Below are 23622 nucleotides of genomic sequence, written 5' to 3' on the forward strand. Positions count from 1 at the left end.
ATGAAACACGAACAGTGTTCCGGCGTAACGACACGCGCTGGCATGTGGAAGAAGAACGTAAGATCAGAGAAGGCTGTGACATGACGTCAGACAATAGTCCGTGGACAAGGACCGCAGCACGACAGGAGCGGCCTCTAGCAGAAGAGAATATAAGCGTCGCTCCTGCCAGCCTCGTCCGGACAGTAGAAGACGGACACTCGGAGACCTACTTGAGAGCCGTATCCGTTACTTACATGGACATTCCACATCGCGAAAGACATTGATTATTTGCATGTCACCAACAAATTGCTACACGACACTGTAAACTAAAGTAATGTCAATCTACTTTATTGTAATAAAAACCATTAATGTGATTTGCTTGACTTGTTGTACAGCTATCCGAGAAAGCAGCTTCCTATATGAGACGAGTGGGCAGGGCACCACAAACAGCTCGTCCAGCCCCTTTTGAGAGACCGTGCTAGCAAAAAGACACAAGGGATCTTGAGAATTTGAAATGAAAAGGAAAATATTCAATAGCTACGAGAACTGATTTTGAAAAGATGTAGCGACAGGATAGCGCGATTAACTTACTGCGACAGCATGGGAAAAGTCGACACGCCCGTGGACTGAGATGTAACCGACTGAATTGTTTATAATGTCGCGACCAAAAGTACCGCAAGATTCGTATGCAAAAGCTTGGTCTGAAGCAAACTACTCGGTCCTTGGCTGCCACCAAGTACCGCAAATAAGCTCAGGATACAGAAAACGGTGGCTAAATGCACACAACTCTCATCACGAAGTGACTCAAACCCACAACTGCAGAGAAATGGGGCACTGAGAGCTGCTCTCCTCACACTTGTTATTTCAGATGTCTCTCCATATTATAGCCGTCGGCACACGGACCGTGCATTCGGACGTTGAACGCTGAGTGCGCCGTGGTCCTGACGTCATTACGTGGAAGGAACACCCTGGGGAGTCTTTCGGGGTATTTAGCATAATAGTTATTCTGACCGTACGTTTCAACGTAGACCAATGAGATGAGAGAACGCCACCTCTGTCACATGCGCGCCTCCCGAGCCCCACAATCAGTGTCTCTTCAAAATACAGTGGCGAGACGCCATATTGGATTTCATTTGAAGCAGATATGTACTTGTGCCGTTTCTAAGGATCGGAATGGTGGTTAAAAAATTATTGTAACATGCATATTTTGAAATTATGCCGTTCCAAGGTAGCGGAACGCTCTGGACCCATAAAACATCTCGCGTTATTGACACAACTTAATATAATTAAATATCAGTTAATACCATACGTGTGATTAAAGCTTTCATGGGACAATAACGTATAACTGTCTTGCACGATGTAGCGCAATGAGCAGAGTCGCAGAGTTGTAAAACATCGAATGATGTGCGGCTGGTTCACCTCTCATTGGACCGGAACGATTTTTTTACTAGCCATCGCGTTTTCTAGTAAGTTTCGAGATTTTATGATTAGTACATTCAGTAATTTTCGACGCTATTTCTAAGCAGTAAGTTTGTCCTAATATCCAAAGGAATTACAGACATTGGCTGCGAGTGGGCATCGATTTACATCAGTGGGGAAAGTTGAAAATGTTTCCGGAACAGGATTCGAAACTGGGTTTTCTACTTACTAGGCAGCTGCTCTGAGCTCCAAGCCATCGAGCTGTAGTGGTTATCGCGCTACCACGGACTACCCTACCACCCTTCCTGTCAGCTCAAAATTCTCAACTTATTCACAAGATACTGATGTCGCGCCCCCGGCGTTCTTCATATTACTCCTGGCATTTCGCCGATTCCCGTAAGAGTTCGAGCCTAGTGTGAATCCGGACTGAAGGGATCATTAGCATTAAGTATTCACACACACACATACATACACACACACACACGCCCACACACACACACACACACACACACACACACACACACACACACACACACACACACACACAAACAGACACACATCCAAAAAAGGTTTGCATCACCTCGGTTCCCAGAACTCCTGAAGATATTGACTGTGGATATTTTATCACACAGTCGCTTTGACCAGACATGTCACTAAACCTGCCCAAAGATGTAAACAACCATGTTTGAGCAGCGCCTATTAGACGGAGGGGGTCCGATAGTTTCAGTCATTCCAACAGGAAGGAGGTACGCGGCTCGTGTCGTCTGTAGTTCAACCGTACCTAGACGGTCAGTACTGCGGTTCGATCTGGTCCGCGTTGTTACCTTGTGCCAGGAAGGGCTCTCAACAAGCGAAGGGTCCAGGTGTCTCGGAGTGAACCAAAGCGATGTTGTTCGGCCATGGAGCAGATACATCGGGACAGGAACTGTCGATGACATGCCTCGCTCAGGATGCCCAAGGGCTACTACTGCAGTGGACGGCCGCTACCTACGGATTATGGCGCGGAGAAACATTGACAGCAACGCTATCATGTTGAATGATGCTTTTCGGGCAGCCCCAGGACATCGTGTTACGACTCAAAATCTGGGCAATGTGCTGCATGATGTGCAACTTTATTCCCGACGTCCACGGAGAGGTCAGTTTTTACAACCACGACACCATGCTGCGCGGTACAGATGAGCCCAACAACATGCCGAATGGACCGCTCAGGGTTGGCATCACGTCCTCTTCACTGATGAGCGACGCGTATGCCTTCAGACAATCGCTAGAGACGTGTTTGGAAGCAAGTCGATCAGACTGAACGCCTTAGACACACTCTACAGCAAGTGAGGCAAGGTGGATGTTACCTGATGTCTTGTGGTGGCATTATGTTCGGCCGACGTACGCCGCTGGTGGTAACAGAAGGCACCGTAATGGCAGCACGATATTTGAATGCCGTCCTCTGCCCGATAGTGCAACGGTACCGGCAGCAAACTGGCGAGACTTTTGTCTTTATGGATGACAATTCGCTCCCCCCTTGTGTACATCTTTTGAAGGACTTCCTTTAGGACAACGACATCGCTCGACTGGACTGTCCAGCACATTCTCCAGACACGAACCCTACCGAACATGCCTAGGATAGCTTGAAAAGGGCTGTTTATGGACGACGTGCTCCACCAAACACTCTGAAGGATTTAAGCCGAATCGCCGTTGAGGAATGGGACAATCTGGACCGATAGTGCCTTGATGAATATACAGGGTGTTACAAAAAGGTACGGCCAAACTTTCAGGAAACATTCCTCACACACACAGAAAGAAAATATGTTATGTGGACATGTGTCCGGAAACGCTTACTTTCCATGTTAGAGCTCATGTTATTACTTCTCTTCCAATCACATTAATCATGGAATGGAAACACACAGCAACAAAACCTACCAGCGTGACTTCAAACACTTTGTTACAGGAAATGTTCAAAATGTCCTCCGTTAGCGAGGAAACATGCATCTACCCCCGTCGCATGGAAGCCCTGATGCACTGATGCATCCCTGGAGAATGGCGTATTGTATCACAGCCGTCCACAATACGAGCACGAAGAGTCTCTACATTAGGTACCGGGGTTGCGTAGACAAGAGCTTTCAAATGCCCCCATAAATGAAAGTCAAGAGGGTTGAGGTCAGGAGAGCGTGGAGGCCATGGAATTGGTCCGCCTCTACCAATCCATCGGTCACCGAATCTGTTGTTGAGAAGCGTACGAACACTTCGACTGAAATGTGCAGGAGCTCCATCGTGCATGAACCACATGTTGTGTCGTACTTGTAAAGGCACATGTTCTAGCTGCACAGGTAGAGTATCCCATATGAAACCATGATAACGTGCTCCATTGAGCGTAGGTGGAAGAACATGGGGCCCAATCAAGACATCACCAACAATGCGTGCCCAAACGTTCACAGAAAATCTGTGTTGATGACGTGATTGTGCAATTGCGTGCGATGCTCGTCAGCCCACACATGTTGATTGTGAAAATTTACAATTTGATCACGTTGGAATGAAGCCTCATCCGTAAAGAGAACATTTGCACTGAAATGAGGATTGACACATTGTTGGATGAACCATTCGCAGAAGTGTACCCCTGGAGGCCAATCAGCTGCTGATAGTGCCTGCACACGCTGTACATTGTACGGAAACAACTGGTTCTCCCGTAGCACTCTCCATACAGTGCCGTGGTCTACGTTACCTTGTACACCAGCAACGTCTCTGACTCTGACATTAGGGTTATCGTCAACTGCACGAAGAATTGCCTCGTCCATTGCATTGCAGGTGTCCTCGTCGTTCTATGTCTTCCCCAGTCGCGAGTCATAGGCTGGAATGTTCCGTGCTCCCTAAGACGCCGATCAATTGCTTCGAACGTCTTCCTGTCGGGACACCTTCGTTCTGGAAATCTGTCTCGATGCAAACGTACCGCGCCACGGCTATTGCCCCGTGCAAATCCATACATCAAATGGGCATCTGCTAACTCCCCATTTGTAAACATTGCACTGACTGCAAAACCACGTTCGTGATGAACACTAACCTGTTCATGCTACGTACTGATGTGCTTGATGCTAGTACTGTAGAACAATGACTCGCACGGTTCACAAGCACCGAAGTCAGCATTACCTTCCTTCAATCGGGCCAACTGGCGGTGAATCGAGGAAGTACAGTACATACTGACGAAACTAAAATGAGCTCTAACATGGAAATAAAGCGTTTCCGGACACATGTCCACATAACATCTTTTCTTTATTTGTGTGTGAGGAATGTTTCCTGAAAGTTGGACCGTACCTTTTTGTAACACCCCGTATAGATAGTATGCCACGACGAATACAGGCATGCATCAATGCAAGAGGACGTGCTACTGGGTATTAGATCTACCGGTGTGTAGAGCAACTTGGACCACCACCTCTGAAAGTCTCACTGTGTGGTGCTACGAAATGCAATGTGTGATTTTCATGAGCAATAAAAGGGCGGAAATGATGTTTATGTTGATCTCTATTTCTATTTTCTGTACACGTTCCGGAACTCTTGGAACCGAGGTGAGGCAAAACATTTTTTGATGTGTGTATATGTATAATTAAGTCGAAGTCAGCCAACAATCTCTTCAGTGTGGTTGCACATTAGGTTCGAACTCTCATGGGAATTGAGGAAATGCAATTGCACCGAGTAATGAGAATAATGGGTACACAGAATTTGGGTCTGACTGAGGGCGTGCTGGGGTAGTCCGTCCAGAAGCGATGACCACTATGTGCGGATGGCTTAATGGTCAGAGCATCTGTCCAGTAAGCGGGGCACCTGTGATAGAATCCGATTGCAGCACAAGTTTTGAACTTTCTCCATTGGTTAAATCAATTTCCACATGCAGCTAGTGCCTATCACTGCCTTGTATGTTGATTCATATTAACCACTGGATCACAATGGCGTCTGTGCTTTCGGACATGTCCCAAAGAAACGGCACCACGTACATGTTGCAGTATCAGCTACTTTCAAATACGCGCACCGCCAGTTACGCCGCCGCGTTTCCTGCAGCCGCCGCCGCGCCACCAGGCGCTGCCTACCACGAACGATTACACCGCTGCCAAAGAGATGCAAGCATCCCTTCTCCGGAGCTCCAGCGGCTGGTGTACTTCGAACACTCACTCACATTGCACTCAGGCCTTTTTTGTGTCGTTGCTAGCTGAATAACATTTACAGATTTTCAAAGTGCCCAGGGCGCGATATCTTCTGAATAGACAATGTACTGAAGAGTGACAAAGTTATAAATATTTTGTTCAAAAATGGTTCAAATGGCTCTGAGCAATATGGAACTTAACATTAGTCCCCTAGAACTTAGAACTACTCAAACATAACTAAGTACATCACACAAATCCATGCCCGAGACAGGATTAGAGCCTGCGACCGTAGCGGTCGTGTGGTTCCTGGCTGAAGCGCCTAGCCACACCGGCCGGCTTAAATCTTTTGTATCTATATATATTTCCACATTCAAAGTTACTGTTAACAACGAAGCTGTTGCAACAACAACAAAGCTATGTATTATTTTTAGAATTTGATATTATATGTAGAATAAATTAATATATGAATTCTCTATTAATGAACGACATCTGCTCTTCGCTTCTGTATCCACTAAAGAACCAAACGTGTGCAAAGAAAGACATAACACATATAAGTTTCTTCGCTTGTCTTACTCTACAGGGCAGCTTGCAGTACTTGCAGTAAGATATTTTGCACTTTCTTCTTTTCAGTTTCGTTTTCCACATATTGTAAACGTTCTGCTGCTAAATAAGAACGTGATCAAGAAAGAATGACCTTAGGATTTCACTAAAAAGTGAGAATGATCAAATATTTTTTATCTTACTTCGAGGACTATTATGAATTTTTATCGCACTCTTTGTAATGGAACTTCCATAACCCAGCGTCCTTATTGAGTGGACACGGTACTTTCCTAATTGCCTTGTAAAATGTCCATGCATGTTGACGTTAATGTGTACTACAAACAACACATGACTAGCATATGGACAAGGGAGCAAATGCGCATTTTGACAGAGCTAATGTAGGAATTTTACGCCCGTCCATTTCGGAAAAAGTGTGATGTACGAGCGAGATACACACCACATTACTACCGCTGGAGAGCACACCGTCTGCGGTCACCATGTTGAGGGACATGTGCCACATGCACAAGCTGCACCGTTTCTGAACGTTCAGCAGCACGTTGAATTCGGCACGCTAGACGTGCACGTTCGGAAGTCCGTGTGCCGACGGATTAAACGTCTGTGGGCAGAAAAAAGTTCTCTCAGAAAGCTGAACAATGGGTGGCGGTTATAATCTGTACCGGCCACTGTTGGAGCGGCCCGCCCAATTCAGAAGTTGGCGACACTGAACTGGCACCAGTTCTACGTATACGAACGAACCTTGTATCCTTGCGCATCGAAGTAACTATGAATTGATATTTAGAGTAACGGTACCACTGCAGAATTTCACCGTCTTGTCGATAATTAAGAATAACCAATCTGTTTCCGTGAAAATTTCTCGGCCACCACCTGTCGATAGTTGCTACTCAGGCTGCCCGTCGATGGTTTCCGATTTCCAGAGAAAATTAATTTAATACTATTTATTCATTAATCAGCTTTATTTAAATTCGACGCCGGCCGCTGTGGCCGAGCCTTTCTAGGCGCTTCAGTCCGGAACCGCGTTACTGCTACGGTCGCAGGTTCGAATCCTGCCTCGGGCATGGCTGTGTGTGATGTCCTTAGGTTAGTTACGTTTAAGTAGTTCTAAGTCTAGGGGACTGATGACTTCAGATGTTAAGTCTCATAGTGCTTAGAGCCATTTGAACTATTTTAAATTCGAGTTAATAACTCGATCCACTCTTGATTGGTGTCATTGGATTCATACTGTACAGAATCTGCGATCAAAGACGTAAATTTAATTTAATCGACAACTCCCTCTTTCTCAGGAGACCGGACAGGGCTGCTTGCTGCTTTTGTGCCTTATCCTCTCCTCACCTATATCAGGGAAAATTCTCCCACTTTCATGGTTATCAATCCAGAGACCGTTTTGATGGTGCTGCGCGTTAGTCCATTCTGTGCAAGCCTCTTCATCTCAGAGTAACTACGGTAGCCTACATCCTTTTTGGAACTTCTTACTGTATTCGTCTCTTGGGCTCCATGTGCAATTTTTACCTCTCATGTTTTCCCACATTCTTATACTGACGGCTCTTTCGTGCCACATGATATGTCCCACCAACTGATACACTCTTTTAGTCAAGTTAGCGACAAATTTCTTTTTTCTCCGATTCGACTGATTACTTCGTCGTTGGTTACTCGATCTGTCCACCTAAGCTGCAGCATTATTTCAAAATCTCAGCCTCTCGCCCACTCTAAACTGCTTATCGTACATATCTGACTTCCGTACAATGCTACGTTCCGGACACAGACTACCCAGCACACAAATTTACTTTCCCATCTGTATTGTTTTACAAGTATTCTCGCTCTCTTTGTTAATTGTCGCCGAAATAATGTCCGGTGACGCGCATGCATAATGAGCTAGGTCACGGGCGTTATCAGGGGCGTACCCGGGGAGAAATTTCGGAGAGCTCCCCCCCCCCCCTCTCCCCCTCCGCCTAGCGAAAAAGAAAGGTTCTCATGAACTCTAGTCGCATCCTTCTCTGCTATCAGACAGATGTAACAAATCTCCATCTAAAGCAAACTTCAACTGGCACCCACCAGTATCGATTGCACCGAGACACATCAGCAATGAACCGTCAAAACTATTTGGCCGTTCGCCGACATTTTCCTTGCAACTGAAAATGCCAGAGGGTTCTGGGCCTTAAAAGACTATTCACGTTTTTAACTCGTGTTCCTCAGCTGGTATCACTAGAATGTGAACGCAGAAACTATTCCCTACGTGATACAGAGTAATAACAGTGATATATTAACCACTCTTAATCTCTTTTTCTGTGCTCTTCCTTCCTATTTTCTTTCTCTAAAGGCTATATGCTTTGCAGTGCTCTTTGTAAGAACATATTTAATCACTTCCAGGGCTCGCACAATAGAGTTTTTAAATCTCACGTCTTGTAATGGCGCTCGTCCTCGGTCGTCTTTCCTTGGTAAACTGCCTTAATTTAAGAATAAAATTCTCTCGGTGTACATGCCGCGTCAATTCTGGATAAAACTCCTAGCTTTCGACCACTACCTCCATGGTCGTCGTCAGGGCTAAAACTGACTGTCGTGAGCTAGCGAGGTTCCCACTTTTATATGCCAAGGACGGCTTCTGATTGGCTGGAATACGTCATAGCAACAGCGATATGGCGCGTAGTGAAGTGGTGCCCTCTACTTCCATAGATGTAGTTTCTATCCTGCGTTGCTTGCAGCGCCATCCCTTGAATCAGGAGGTATAGTTCGGGAAGTTTTTCTCTGCGATTTTTCTTTATACGTCATACCAGGTATGAACTAGACATGAACGCTCGTCTGTTATTTAGTTGCCATTTACTTCTGGCCGGAGTCCTCTCACCATTGGACTGGGAATGGGTGGATATGACTTTGGCGGCACACCAACGAGCCAATTTAAGCAGGACTACGGTGAAACAGACCGATAAATTTGAGCGGCTTAACCGTGATCAAGAAACTACTGGGTCCAACGGCATTCACCGCACTGTTATCAACTTCTCTGACAAGGAACTTGATGAAGCTACCATCTCGGCTCTCAGTAAAGGATTGAACTTTGCCCCAGCTCCACGTAAGTTACCGGTGGTTGAGATTATTAGTGGAGTGGAACAAGCAGTTCGTCATCTTCCTCAAGAAGCAGCGGATGACGTAAGGCTTGCTACTAGCCGGATTTTAGCGACATCCAAGCCGCCTAAGTCAAACATCAGCAGAGAGGAGAGACAAGGACTGAAATTGTTGCAGAAAGATGAAGATCTAGTTGTTCTACCTGCTGACAAGGGGAACGCCACGGTAATCCTCAATGCTACAGATTACCACAAGAAAGTTGGATTATTACTGGAGGATAGCACATACCGGATTCCCTGACGGGATCCCACATCGGCGCTCAGCAGGAAGACAAGGGAGCTACTAAAAAACTCTGGCCTCTCCGACGAACTGGTGAAGAACTTACGGCCGAGAGCACCTAGGCCACCAAGACTGTACGGTTTGCCAAAGGTTCATAAGGAGGACGTCCCGTTGAGACCGATTGTTAGCGCTATTGGCTCTCCTACGTACAGGCTTGCAAAACACTTAACTAAATTGTTGGCGCCTATAGTTGGTCACTGCCCACATCATATTAAGAATTCAAAAATGTTTGTTGATATCATAAAACAGATGAAGATAGGCCCAAGTGATATCATGGTCAGCCTCGACGTGGTTTCTCTGTTCACCAAAGTACCTGTGGATGACACCTTACAACTGTTGGCTGCTCATTTTTCCTCAGAAATTTTGAAGTTGTTCCGGCACACCTTGACGACCACTTACTTTTTATACAGTGGAAATTATTATGAAATGACGGATGGAACAGCTATGGGTTCGCCGTTGTCACCAGCTATAGCGAATTTTTTCATGGAGGACTTTGAAGAACGAGCGTTGAACAGTGCTCACCTCCGCCCATCATGCTTCTACAGATACGTCGACGATACTTTTTTAGTCTGGCCACACGGCAGCGACACGCTGCAGCAGTTCGTCGAACATTTAAATGGTGTACATCCAAACATAAAATTTACATTGGAGGTAGAGAAGGTAGGGAAGTTACCTTTTTTAGATGTGTTGGTAGAGCGAAAGCCGGATGGACGACTGGGCCATTCTGTGTACAGGAAGCCAACCCATACAGACTTATATCTGCATAGCCATAGCTTCCATCATTCGTCTCAGAAGAGAGCTGTGCTGAATACTTTAATACACAGAGCCAGGACTACTTCCGACAAGGACCACCTCGTTCCCGAGATTAACCATTTGACGACTGTTTTCAAGAGGAATGGTTATTCTGCCGGTGAAATTAAATCAGTTTTGTCCAAGAAAGTAAGACACGATGCCAGCCATATACAAGAAGAGGACCAACACATAGCGCGGCTTCCTTTTTGCGGTGCTACAACGAGCAAGATAGCCAGAGTCCTGAAGAGGCAAGGAATAAAACCAATTTTCCGACCACCTAGGAAAATTAAGAAAATGTTGAGATCAGTCAAGGATAGCCTCGGCTTAAGAGTGCCGGGAATTTATACTATTCCTTGCGAATGCGGCAAGAATTACGTGGGCCAGTCTGTAAGAACCGTTGCCGACCGCTGCATCGAGCACCAGCGCCACCTAAAATACAGGTATTTGGAAAAATCAGCGGTGGCTGAACATAGCCTGCTTAACAAGCATAAGATTTTATTTGAAGAAACCAGAGTAGTAGCCCACGCATCGAATTACTGGGACTCTGTGATCCGGGAAGCAGTCGAAATTAGACTCAGCGATAATAACTTTAACAGAGACAACGGCTATGCACTTAGCAACACTTGGAAGAGTGCACTGCATAAAGAAAAATTGCAGAGAAAAACTTCCCGCACTTTACCTCCTGATTCAAGGGATGGCGCTGCAAGCAACGCAGGATAGAAACTACATCTATGGAAGTAGAGGGCACCACGTCACTACGCGCCATATCGGTATTGCTATGACGTATTCCAGCCAATCAGAAGCCGTCCTTGGCATATAAAAGTGGGAACCTCGCTAGCTCACGACAGTCAGTTTTAGCCCTGACGACGACCATGGAGGTAGTGGTCGAAAGCTAGGAGTTTTATCCAGAATTGACGCGGCATGTACACCGAGAGATATTTATTCAAGAAATTCGTCGCGAAAGGCTTCGTAGCCATGGCTTAATTTAATTTTTTAACAGTAATAATCTCTAACCTCTTTAGTATGTTTAATTAGTTAGATCGCATTTATTACTGTGAGAGTCTTTATGTCATGTGGCGTAACTTAATCTTCTTCCGTTTTTCTTTCTTTCTCTATTTTAACACTGTTTGTTTAAATACTCTTTACTTTGCTAAACTCATCGTGTACGAACAAAGTTAATCACTTCCGTCGATGAAACGGTGACGTCTTTCAAATTTCGCTAATTTCAATTATACTGTTCTCACTTTTAAGAAAATACTAGGCTCTCATTTTTGTCATATTATAAGTCCATAGCTGCTGCAAAACTCTTTCGTACAAACTTCACAACACGAGGCGAGGCGAGCTTTGCCTACCGGTGAAGTTTCGCTGTTGAGGCTCATGGCACGACACCCCAGTCTCCTCCAGTAGTGAAGTGAACTACCTCGTGCAATGGCCCAACGCTGCACTGCCTCTGTACACTAAGTGAGTGAAGGCGGGTCCCGGTCACCAACAAAGCTGACCAGATCCACTACAAATACTTGGCGCTCAGTCCCTAGCGGTATCTCGTCTTTCACAGCTACCAACACTGACTCTGAAAGACACCTCACCAGCCGACAGTATAGCGTGCACCATTCAGCTTCATCTACGTGCACCCGCTTCAACAGCCAGCTGCCGGTGTACGAGGCACTGCTGGACTAGATGACTCCGAGGCTCAATCCGTAGCCAGCAGTAGGCGGGTACTTCCAGGGTAAATTGATCTACACCTAAATCTACAGACATACTCCGTAAGGTGCAAGGCGTAGGGTGTCTTGTACCACTACTGGCCAATGTCTTTCCTGTTCCACAACCACACACAGCGAGGCGAAAACGATGCTCTGAATGCCTCCATACGAGTCCTAATTTCAATTTCTCCTACCCCATGTTCTTCGTCCTTCTGCGAAATGTACGTCGAGGGCAGTAGCACCGTTCGTCAGTCAGCTTCGAATGCCAGTTCTCTAAATTTTCTCACTGGTGTACCTCGAAAAGAAAGTCGCTTTCGCTCCAGGAATTTCCATTTTAGTTCCAGAAGCATCTCTGTAACACTTACGTGTTGTTCGAACCTGCAGGTAACAGGTCCAGCAGCCCGCCTATGAATAGCCTCGATGTCTTCCTTTAATATAGGGGAGTCAAACACGCAGATCGGGGGCTCCATACGGTCCAAAACAAGAATCAAAGCGTCCCAATAAATGATCACAAAAAAGAAAAATTGAAAGGAAAGTCAGCGTCGGCCGTAATATTGATCGTTTATTGATAGCAAAATCGATTTTCAATCACATTGAGTTATTGTTATCGCTTCTCAGTTTTTGTTAGTGATAAATCGATACCAGTGTCTATGAGTTTAATTTGTACACCACAGCACTGAAGATGATCACTATGTGATTGAAAATCGATTTAGCTATCAATAAACCATCAATATTACGGTCAACACTGACCTTCCTTTTAATTTAACATATATGGTCCTTGTGCACACAGCACTCCATGGAGTCGCCAATTAATAAAAGAAAAATACATAAAATTACGTTTGTATAAAGTTGTGATAAATTGAATATTTTCCGTATGAAAGTCCAGCCACACGATACCATTCTTTCTTTATTCCACACGATGGTGTTTTGTCATTGTTTCATCGCGTGTTCTCTTTCTTTTTTGCTATTATTGCTGGCGTTCGACGTATTATGTGCAGCCCTAAAATACTCGACTTCTTCGAATGTGGTTCAGGTAATCCGGCCTGCGGAGGATCGCAAACACTTTGGAAGTTCCCAAGAATGGTCGCGCTAGTGTTCTATAAGCCGTCTCTCTTTTTAGATGAGCTAAACTGTCCTTAAACGCTCCGAATAAACTACTGTCGCTAAGTGATTGCTCCATTTCATATCGCTTTGCAACTTTACGCCTAGATATTTAACCTACGTCGAGGAACACGTTACTGATTCTGTATTCCAACATTACGGGATTGTTCTTGCTACTCATTCGGATTAACTTATATTTTTCGTCATTTAGAGCCACCTTCTATTAATAACACCAACTATACATTTTGTCTGAGTCATTTTGTATCCTCCTACAGTCACTCAACGACGACACTTCCCCGTACACCACAGAGTCGTCACGAAACAGCCGCAGATAGCTGCCCGCCATGCCCGCCAGACCATTTAACTATACAGACAGTAAGAGCAGTAGAATGGCACTCAAAATCACGTTGTCTCTGACGAACGCTCGCTGCCGAGACAGCAAACTGTATTCTATTACTTAAGAAGTCTTCGAGCTTATCACTTCCTGGGAATCTAATCTAATGCTCACAGCCTCGCTAGTAGACTGCAGTGAGGCGCCGTGTCAAATGCTTTCTGGAAATCTAGGAATATGGAACCTGCCTGTTGTCCTTGTGCATGGATATCGCATGTGAAAAGGGCCAATTGAGTTTCGCATGATCGATACTTTCTAAATTCGTGCTCATTTGTTGAGAGAAGCTTCTTCGTGTCCAAGGAATATCGAAGGATAGTGCAGCAAACCAATATTACGGAATTTGTTTTTCTTCTTGCAATTACTTGGGGTTTTAGCTGAGTGAGAGATTGGCGATAAATGCAAGCTAAGGAGCGGGCGTTGCCGTGGAGTACATCTCTGAAAAACCGAACACGGATTCCATCCAGACTTGCCGACTATTTGTCCGCCCCCGGTAGTAGAGTGGTCAGTGCGACAGAACGTCAATCCTAAGGGCCTGGGCTCGATTCCCGGCTAGGTCGAAGATTTTTCTCCGCTCAGGGAGTGGGTGTTGTGTTGTCCTACTCATCGTCATTTCATCCCCCCTCCACGCGCAAGTCGCCGAAGTGGCTTCAACTCGAAAGACTTGCACCAGGCGAACGGTCTACCCAACGTGAGGCCCTAGTCACACGACATTTTTTAAAATTGTTTCTCTGCGCCATATTTACCAGTTCCTACGTCCACCATGCGGGAGACTGTACGACAATCAAATGACGTTTCTCTTGTACGATTCTCCTGCGTGGATGATTTTTTAATTGTGAAATTTAGTACTTCAACTTTTCTTTCATCATCTTCAACTGCCACAGCAGGCTGGTCGACGAATGACTGGATTGAAGAAGCCTTTGACCCGCTCAGCTACTGTCCTGTGTGTGGGCTTCTCCAAAGGGTCTCGGGTTCGAGCCCTGTGTGTCAGTGCGCCACACACCTGATCCGCTGCCAGAGCGGCCGGCTGTCCAGGGCACACATGCCAACAGACACAGAAACGCCGGACGTCAGTCTCGTGTCAGCAAGGACACACGGAGGTGCTGCAACGTCACCGATGCACCGCCTCAGCATAAAGCGGCGCCCTGTACTTTGCTGGGGCAGCCACTGCTGCCAGGTCAACACACGCGATCCAGTCTCCGGCAACTACACCACTGGCCATTAAAATTGTTACACCAAGAAGAACTGCAGATGTTAAACGGGTATTCATTGGACAAATATATTATACCAGAACTAACATGTGATTACATTTTCACGCAATTTAGGTGCATAGATCCTGCGAAATCAGTACCCAACAACCATCTCTGACCGTAATAACGGCCTTGATACGCCCGGGCATGGAGTCAAACAGAGCTTGGATGGTGTGTACAGGTACAACTGCCCATGCAGATTCAACACGATACCACAGTTCATAAAGAGTAGTGACTGGCGTATTGTGACGAGCCAGTTGCTCGGCCGCCATTGACCAGACGTTTTATATTGGTGAGAGATCTGCATAATGTGCTGGCCAGGGCAGCAGTCGAACATTTTCTGTATCCAGAAAGGACCGTACAGGACCTGCAACATGCGGTCGTGCATTATCCTGCTGAAATGTAAGGTTTCTCAGGGATCGAATGAAGGGTAGAGCCACGGACCGTAACACATCTGAAATGTTTGCAAGACAACAACCATCTGCACGAACAGTTCGACGACGTTTGCAGCAGCATGGACTATCAGCTCGGAGACCATGGCTGCGGTTACCCTTTACGCTGCATCACAGACAAGAGCGCCTCCTATGGTGTACTCAACGACGAACCTGGGTGCACGAAAGGCAAAATGTCATTTCTCGGATGAATCCAGGTTCTGTTTACAGCATCATGATGGTAGGATCCGTGTTTGGCGACATCGCGGTGAACGCACATTGGAAGCGTGTATTCGTCATCGCCATACTGGCGTATCACCCGGCGTGATGGTAGGGGGTGCCATTGATTACACGTCAAGGTCACCTCTTGTTCGCATTGACGGACATTACATTTCAGATGTGTTACGACTCGTGGCTCTACCCTTCAATCGATCCCTTGCGAAACCTTACATTTCAGCAGGATAATGCACGACCCCATCTGTTGACTCAGGGATCGAGTCGTGGGTGCACGATCCGTTACAGCTATGTAGATAAGATGCCTGTCATCTCGACTGCTAGTGATACGAGGCCGTTGGGATCCAGCATGGCGTTCCACATTACCCTCCGGAACCCATCGATTCCGTCATTGGATCTCGACCAGCGCGAGCAGCAATGTCGCGATACGATAAACCGCAATCGCCATAGCCTACAATCCGACCTTTATCAAAGTCGGAAACGTGATGGTACGCATTTCTCCTCCTTACACGAGTCATCACATCAACGTTTCACCAGGCAACGCCTGTCAACTGCTGTTTGTGTAGGAGAAATCGGTTGGAAACTTTTCTCATGTCAGTATGTTGTAGGTGTCGCCACCGGCGCCAACCTTGTGTGAATGCTGTGAAAAGCTAATCATTTGCATGTCACAGCATCTTCTTCCTGTCGGTTAAATTTCGCGTCTGTAACACGTCATCTTCGTGGTGTAGCAATTTTAATGGCCAGTGGTGTACCACAGTATCGGCGTCTTATTGAATAAAGAATGTATGTGCCACTTGAGCTCTTCTGATTGCACAACCGCCGTGCTGCTGGTGTTACGCAACCCGTCGAACCGTAGACGGCCAATCTGGCAAATAATCGGTGTTGGCACTCACGACCTGATTGCGCAATAATCTTCCTAAATGAAATTTTCACTCTGCAACGGAGTGTGCTCTGATATGAAAGTTCCTGGCGGATTAAAAGTGTGTGCCCGTTCGAGACCCTAACTCAGGAGTTATTCTGGAAACATCCCCCAGGCTCTGGCTAAGCCATGTCTCCATAATATTCTTTCTTCCAGGAGTGCTAGTTCTGCAAAGTTCGCAGGAGAGCTTCTGTGACGATTGGAAGGTGGGAGAGCAGGTACTAGGGGAATTGATGATATGAGGGCGGGTCATGAGTCGAGCTTGGGTGTCTCAGACGGTAGAAAACTTGCCCGTGAAAGGCAAATATCCAGACTTCGAGTCTCGGTGCGGCACACAGTTTTAATCTGCCAGCAAGTTTCAATATTCATTCTTTTATTTTGCCACTTTTCAACAGCTCTTATCAAAAGACCGTTGCACACAGTATTCTTCTTGAAAAATGCACCTTTACAGTCGCTTACTAACAGAGTTTAAATCAGATGAATGCAACCAAGGAACGTGACAGACCTAGGTGTCGCAACATAAAGACATACACATGGCTGTTCATGTCCTTTTCCGTTCGTTGAAGTTTAGGTTCTCCCAGATTACTTTACATCGTTTAAGGCCACTGTCTAGATGGTTCCCGTTAAAATGGAAGAGGCCGATTTCCCTTTCCATCCTTATGCAACATGGGATTCACGAATTACCCCATCGTCGACGGTACGTTAAACCGTAACCTCCCGTCCTCCAGTTAATTTCCTAAAGTTTGGCGGAAACAGACACCAGCTGAACGTCAGATCAGAATGGAACGGAATTACATTTAGTATGCACATTCAGCTCCATTCCGCGTAATAATTTATGTCAGAGCCGCATTGATAGTAAAAGGCAGTGAATAACTGCATAAGGTATTCAAGGCTGTGGCGTTTCTATGAGAATCGACAATTTCTTTCCTAGAATTTTTAAGTAAATTTATCGCACTGCGTCAAGTCGACGTCAGCACAAGCAAGTGAATTATGTGCAGGACCCATTACTAATGCCAGTTTAGCTGTATACAGCAGCAGGGGCTCGAGTAACAGGTGGCCCGCTTGGGATGTTCGTTGACAGAAGCAAGCGCTGATCGTGACTTGAGCTGTAGCCTCAGCCTCCGAACAGCTAACGATGTAAATGGGATAGTATTAAAGATATGTTCGCAGTTTAACAACTCAAAACTCAGGGAAAGTGTCAGTAATTATAAATAGACGCCACAGTTATATATAAAATCATAATAAATACTGTTGGGTTTAGTAGTAACAAGTGGATATCGTGTTGTGAATGCCAACACGCAAGAGAGTTTATGAAGAGAGACGAAGTTCTAAATTATTGCGATATCAATCTTATAGTCAGTGTAGTTGCAGTGTCCAGAGATGTCGGATATACGACTGTCAGGTCGAAAAATGAAAAAGGGACTCGGCGTTTTATTTAGCAGGACATATTACCGTTTTGCCTTTTTCGATAAAAATTTGGAGCTTTCAATCCTTAATCAATTAGAGTCAGCATCTGTGATATCGTCATTAAACGTGCTTAAATTAAAAAAAAAGAAATTAATATCAGGCTTCTGATCTGACAAATACGATAACAACTATTCTTAATTGATGACTCTTGCTTCTAAGACAATTTGACATCAAAATAAACTAAACGTTCATAATTAAACAAAATTTATATTTATTTATGTTTCTGTGACGGAACACGAAATGAGATTAAGTAATTTCGATTATTTCAATAGGCTTACAACGAAATAACTGTAATTTGTATTTAAGAATTACTATTTCTCATTTAAACCCACTGTATAAAGAATGTTGTTATTCTTGGAAATAATGTTGTGGGGCTCGTGACAAGATAATTTAATATCAGTTTTGTGATTGCGTCGGTTTGCATGTCATTACGTTCTTTTGTCCACTTTGATTTTGTGGAAGAGAACACTCTCTCGATGTTGACATAATGGTCTGAAACTGCGAAGTAATTTTCTGCTAATTTCAGTAATTCCCAAAATTCTTCATTATGCTGTGATCTGAAATAAGCTGCCTGCTTTATGGTTCCAATTTGTAATTAAAGGCATACTCACCTTTTTTTGCTGTGTCAATTTCGTGAAAATTGGCAACTGATCAAAAAATTTACTGCTATCCTTGCGACGGGGTGGGGCGGTGCAGTTTCGCATGGGCTGATTGCCACTTTCTACTTTGCCTCGCTCACTCTGCGCATAGCTTCAATTCCGGCGTACGAAGAAAACGTTGACATACGTATACGAATAGAACTGGTGGGTGTATTTCAATATCCTTCTGGTAGATCTCCTTTTTCGTCCTCTTGTTTGTTTCTCGTCCTTACGTCATCAACTGGGAATGGGCTTTACTCGTGGTTCTGTACTTCGCTTCTAAAAAGTCTAACCAAAGCGGGAGAGGCCAAGCTTGTATACAGTTTGTCAGATACGATAGTAAAACACCAGACGTGACTAGCTAAATCTGGACACGTGACAAACCTAATCGGACGCAGGACGCAAACTGGTCGAATTTGGGCTCCAAATTGTTTACTGAAGTGTTCAGTTCTAGACAGTCTGGTCTGTGATATATGTGCAAGTAAGGTCAGACGAAGAACACTGTATTTCAGTTTGGTAAACTGATGGTGCTGATTGTATCTTGTGACTGTTCATTTATACTGCACGGCGTTCAGCATTAATTGCAAGGATGAATAAAAGTTTGATACTCAAAACAAAGTGCTGCCTACTGAGTATGGTAGAATAGCCGATTTGTCAAACCTACGTCATCTCACCAGCTGCGACATTGTCGCGAATAAAACAGTGACCCGTATATACAATAGGTTTCCTTTAATTTACGTCTATGGTCACAAACGTTTTGTTAACAGATTACTGGTTTCGGTCTATAATGGTCATCATCAGATCTGCAGCAACAAATGGGAAAAACATAAATAGACTCTACAGATTATAAACAATACATAGAACAAAATGAAAAGTACTAGTGACAAATATATGCATTTGTGCGCTGTATGTATGAAGAGGCATACCTGTTTCATAAAAGCAAAGTCCTGGTGTACTGCAGCCATAGTGGCATCGTCAAATGTTAAATGCAGAATCAGCACCAGCATCGTCAAATATATACAAATAACATCATATGCAAGAGTCATGTTGCACTGTGTGGGGCGGCGAATAGAATTATTATTGTTAAAAATGTTCCTTTTATTTAGAATGTTAAACCAGTTCCAATTATTTAGAATGTTATTTATGCTGTCATTCGCTGTTCTCAACACTGGCTCTCTAACTACAATATTGTCAACCAGAAAGTGATTAGCAAAACGTGAAGCCTGTAATTAGAATTCCTAGTGCCCACTTCATCTGAGAATACACTTATAGTTACAGCTTATAGCTCTGATGAATTAGGAGACTGTCTGGGATTTATAATCAAAAAACGGTCGGAAAAAAAAACGTTCTTTATTCTGAAAGTCACGGATGAAAACAAAAGAATCCACACAATCTAACTAACAGAGCAGTTCAGAGTCTAATACGCTGATGCAACTATAAATGTCCAAATTAAATGTTTAAATGAATGCTCACCATAATTTGATGAAAAGGTTCATCAAACGCCACGCTAAATAATGGTAGAATGTTTGTCCCACGGCGGCACGTGAAAATACGACAATACGCAAACTGAAGATCGATAATTAAAGTCATCCCAGAATTAACACTTCACTCGAAAATAATTTCATGGTTACGCGTACCCCGAGTAACTTAATACGGCATCCGAGGCTGTTTGTAGCAATGATACCGACGCGACGCGACTCCCGACACAGATGGCGTGCTATTCAGCGTCTGGAGAGAACTGGCGCCATGCTTCCTCGCGCAGCGTTCTTATATATAAAGCCGCGGTGCGGACGGCTAAGGGAACGCCTGATCAAATCGGCTCTCCCGACTAGCTGCTGGGCTAGTAATGCACCACTTTAAGTTACCTAATAAATCGTAGCTTCTCTTGCTGATGGCCGATGAAGCTCTTAATTTAAATGTGCATTCAGCACGCAGGTAAGTATTGATAATAAAATTTTGACGTGGCTAAGTTAAATGTTTTGGGCGAGAGAATTAATTTAATTACACTGCACGCAGTAGACGAGCTCTGAACTGGCCCTTTGGAGATACGCTATCGCTATAGTTTTCTAGGTATTCAAATGAAACTTCTCACATCTTCATAGTTATAGCGGATCTCCAACCTACTTAAATATAAACATCCTAGCCTTATTTATTAGCCTACTTAATCTTTCTTGGTTCCTTAAGTTTTAAGACAAAAACCAGAAAGTATTGAATTTCAACTAAAATCTTAAATTGTGAGATCCAGAAGACTGTTTCTATTAAATATTTATGAAAAAGGAATCTAATTATAAATTTTGAAGTCTCTAGCTCTTTTCTGTTGCGCCAATGATTTTTACAGAAAAACGTCCAAATTTCGAAAATGGCTAAAGTTATCGAACTGATATTCAACACATATTAATTTAGTATTACTCCTGATATGCTAGAAACATTTTAGGATATTTACTTGATTTTTAAAATATTGCACAACATTTATGACGTCAGAGCTAGTTGCAGCGGACTGGCTGGCACACAATGGAAAGACTGATGTGAATTTACTATGGCGTGAGTAGGCTGCTTCCCTACATCACCCTCTACTTAAATTTTTAGTTTTTGAATGTTAAAGAATGAAAAAAAATTTAATTACAAAAAGGGAAGCAAGAGTACAGCTTAACATCCTATGAAAATAAAAATTGAAATGTAAACATGTAGAAACATTGAAAGAAAACTGATTACCTACATTAATTATTTAAATTGTGGGCATGTTCACTGCCTCTTAAACAATATTATTACTCAAAATGTAAGCAAAATCAATGAAACACTTTGGCATACATATTGCCTTAGACAAACAAACACATAAAAATATGTAAAATTATGAAAATCTTAAATCCATTAAATACATTTTTACATACTTAAATTCAAAGAAAATAAGTTATTCATGATACATAAACAGATGATTATCTCTTAGCAGTCTTTTCTAAACCTGAAAGAGAATTTTACAAATCATTTTTACACACGTGGTTGTAGCCGCTTTGGCTGGCGTTCTACACTTCCATTCACAAGGGTAGAGGAGGGGAAGTTGCTATGGTGGGCGTCCTTCACGTGCACTCTAAATTACATGGGGAAAGGGGAGGGGTCACTGTGAGTTTTGTCCAAGTCACTCCACGCTTTCACGCAGCTACCAGGCTGCCATTATCTGGTTTGTTCTGTAGAACAAACAAAAAGAGTGCCTCAGACTCTGTTCACTTAATATCTAAGGGTGGGTCACAATGAAATGGGGATATATACATTTTATCCTTCAGTATTTTGCTGGAACAAAGTTAACAGAACCTTTTTAATTTTACTCTCACGGTTACTTGACTGTCATAAAATCGGTAAACAATTGGCTCAAAACGCCATTAGTCACGTACTAGAAAAAATTTATGCTCAAGTCATACAATCATGAATCCTATTTAACATCAATTTATTATTTCTGGGCCGGAACACTGAACCAATGCTCGGTACATTCCTGATACATTTGTATTTTATTTATTTAGCTGACTCATCTTCGATTAAATTATTCTTAGAGATAGTACGAGTATATTTGATTAGTAGTTGTTTTCCCAGCTTCTTTGTAGATGTGAGTAACTTTTGGGAACAGTACAGTTGTGAGTGTTCAAAACATACTACGTTTAGTTGACTAAATCCACTTATTGGTCCTCTGCTTCTGTGTCAGTTCTACATCTGCAATTATGTACTTACTTCCTTTGAAGTGTATTTATGCTGAGCTATCAATAATGTTTCACGTCTGTCGTTATGATATTCATTAACTTTGCTAGTGTATGAACTTAAGTAACACTCACTCTATTAATATTTGAAGCATAGGATAGCACATTTATTTCATATCTATAGTGTATTGCAGCTGATCAGTTTGCTCACGTGGCAATTCATTTCCACTCGATCGGACGCTGAAACCACAGGTAGTCACTCTTGACCTACCACTAAAATGCATTAAGTAATTATGGACGAGCGTAATGCTAAATTCCTTAAACCTATAGGACACCATGAGCTGCTCTGTCTCATCTAACATAAGGGTACCTATGGTCGCCTTCACGCCTCCAACTCATAACCTCAATACATGTAGGTGTGTCCTGTCACTCACTACACCAAAACAATGGCCAGCTCCAACCTTATAAATACTTCAGGGACGTGTCCTTCACGTCTCAACCACAAACACTGTTCAATTCTATTACACAGCCATTCCTTGCTACACAAGGTGACTTTATTCTTACAACTTGTCTGCATATTTTTCATAACACTAAGCACTCTCTCTTACTATTTATTAGTTAGCTCTAATGCGTACACTAGGTCTCATTGCCACTTCAGATCCTGCTTGAACACGAATTTGTACATCTTTTTAAAATATTATTGTGGGACCATTTCCAATAAAACAACACTTTGTACTCACAATATTACCAGGGTTCTATACATACTTGTTACTCAAATACATTTGTATCTTAATTACGTCATACTTCTCTGTTGTTTATGTCACAGTTAGGTTTGTCACAGTAGGTACATTTTTTTTTCTAATCGGTGGATAGAATGGTTACAGAACTCATTGCTTGATAGCCATGACGGAAAATTGTCGTATTGGAAAGAAGAGGTCGAAATTTTTGTAGACAGGAAAGATGAAGAGTGAGTGAGACCTGAAAAGGAAAGAAGATCTCACACAGCTGGGACTGGACAGCTGCCACACTGTGTAGAGGTTACAGAACAACCTCCTCCCTACAGCATTCATTGGTATCAGAAAATTTTCATATTGGAGAGAAGGGGTCGAAATTTTTGTATATAGGAAATGTGAAGAATGAGTGAGACCTGAAAAGGAAAGAAGATCTCACACAGCTGGGACTGCACAGCTGCCACACTGTGTAGAGGTTACAGAAGAACCTCCTCCCTACAGTATTCATTAGTTTATTATTGGTTTGATAACCATAACGGAAAATTTAATGTGTTGGAAAGAATAGGTCGGAATTTTTGAGGACAGGAAAGATGAAGAGTGAGTGAGACCTGAAAAGGAAAGAAGATCTCACACAGCTGGGACTGCACAGCTGCCACACTGTGTAGAGGTTACAGAACAACCTCCTCCCTACAGTATTCATTAGTTTATTATTGGTTTGATAACCATAACGGAAAATTTAATGTGTTGGAAAGAATAGGTCGGAATTTTTGGGGACAGGAAAGATGAAGAGTGAGTGAGACCTGAAAAGGAAA

Source organism: Schistocerca nitens, chromosome 2 (genome assembly GCF_023898315.1).
Source record: "Schistocerca nitens isolate TAMUIC-IGC-003100 chromosome 2, iqSchNite1.1, whole genome shotgun sequence".
Lineage (NCBI taxonomy): Eukaryota > Metazoa > Arthropoda > Insecta > Orthoptera > Acrididae > Schistocerca > Schistocerca nitens.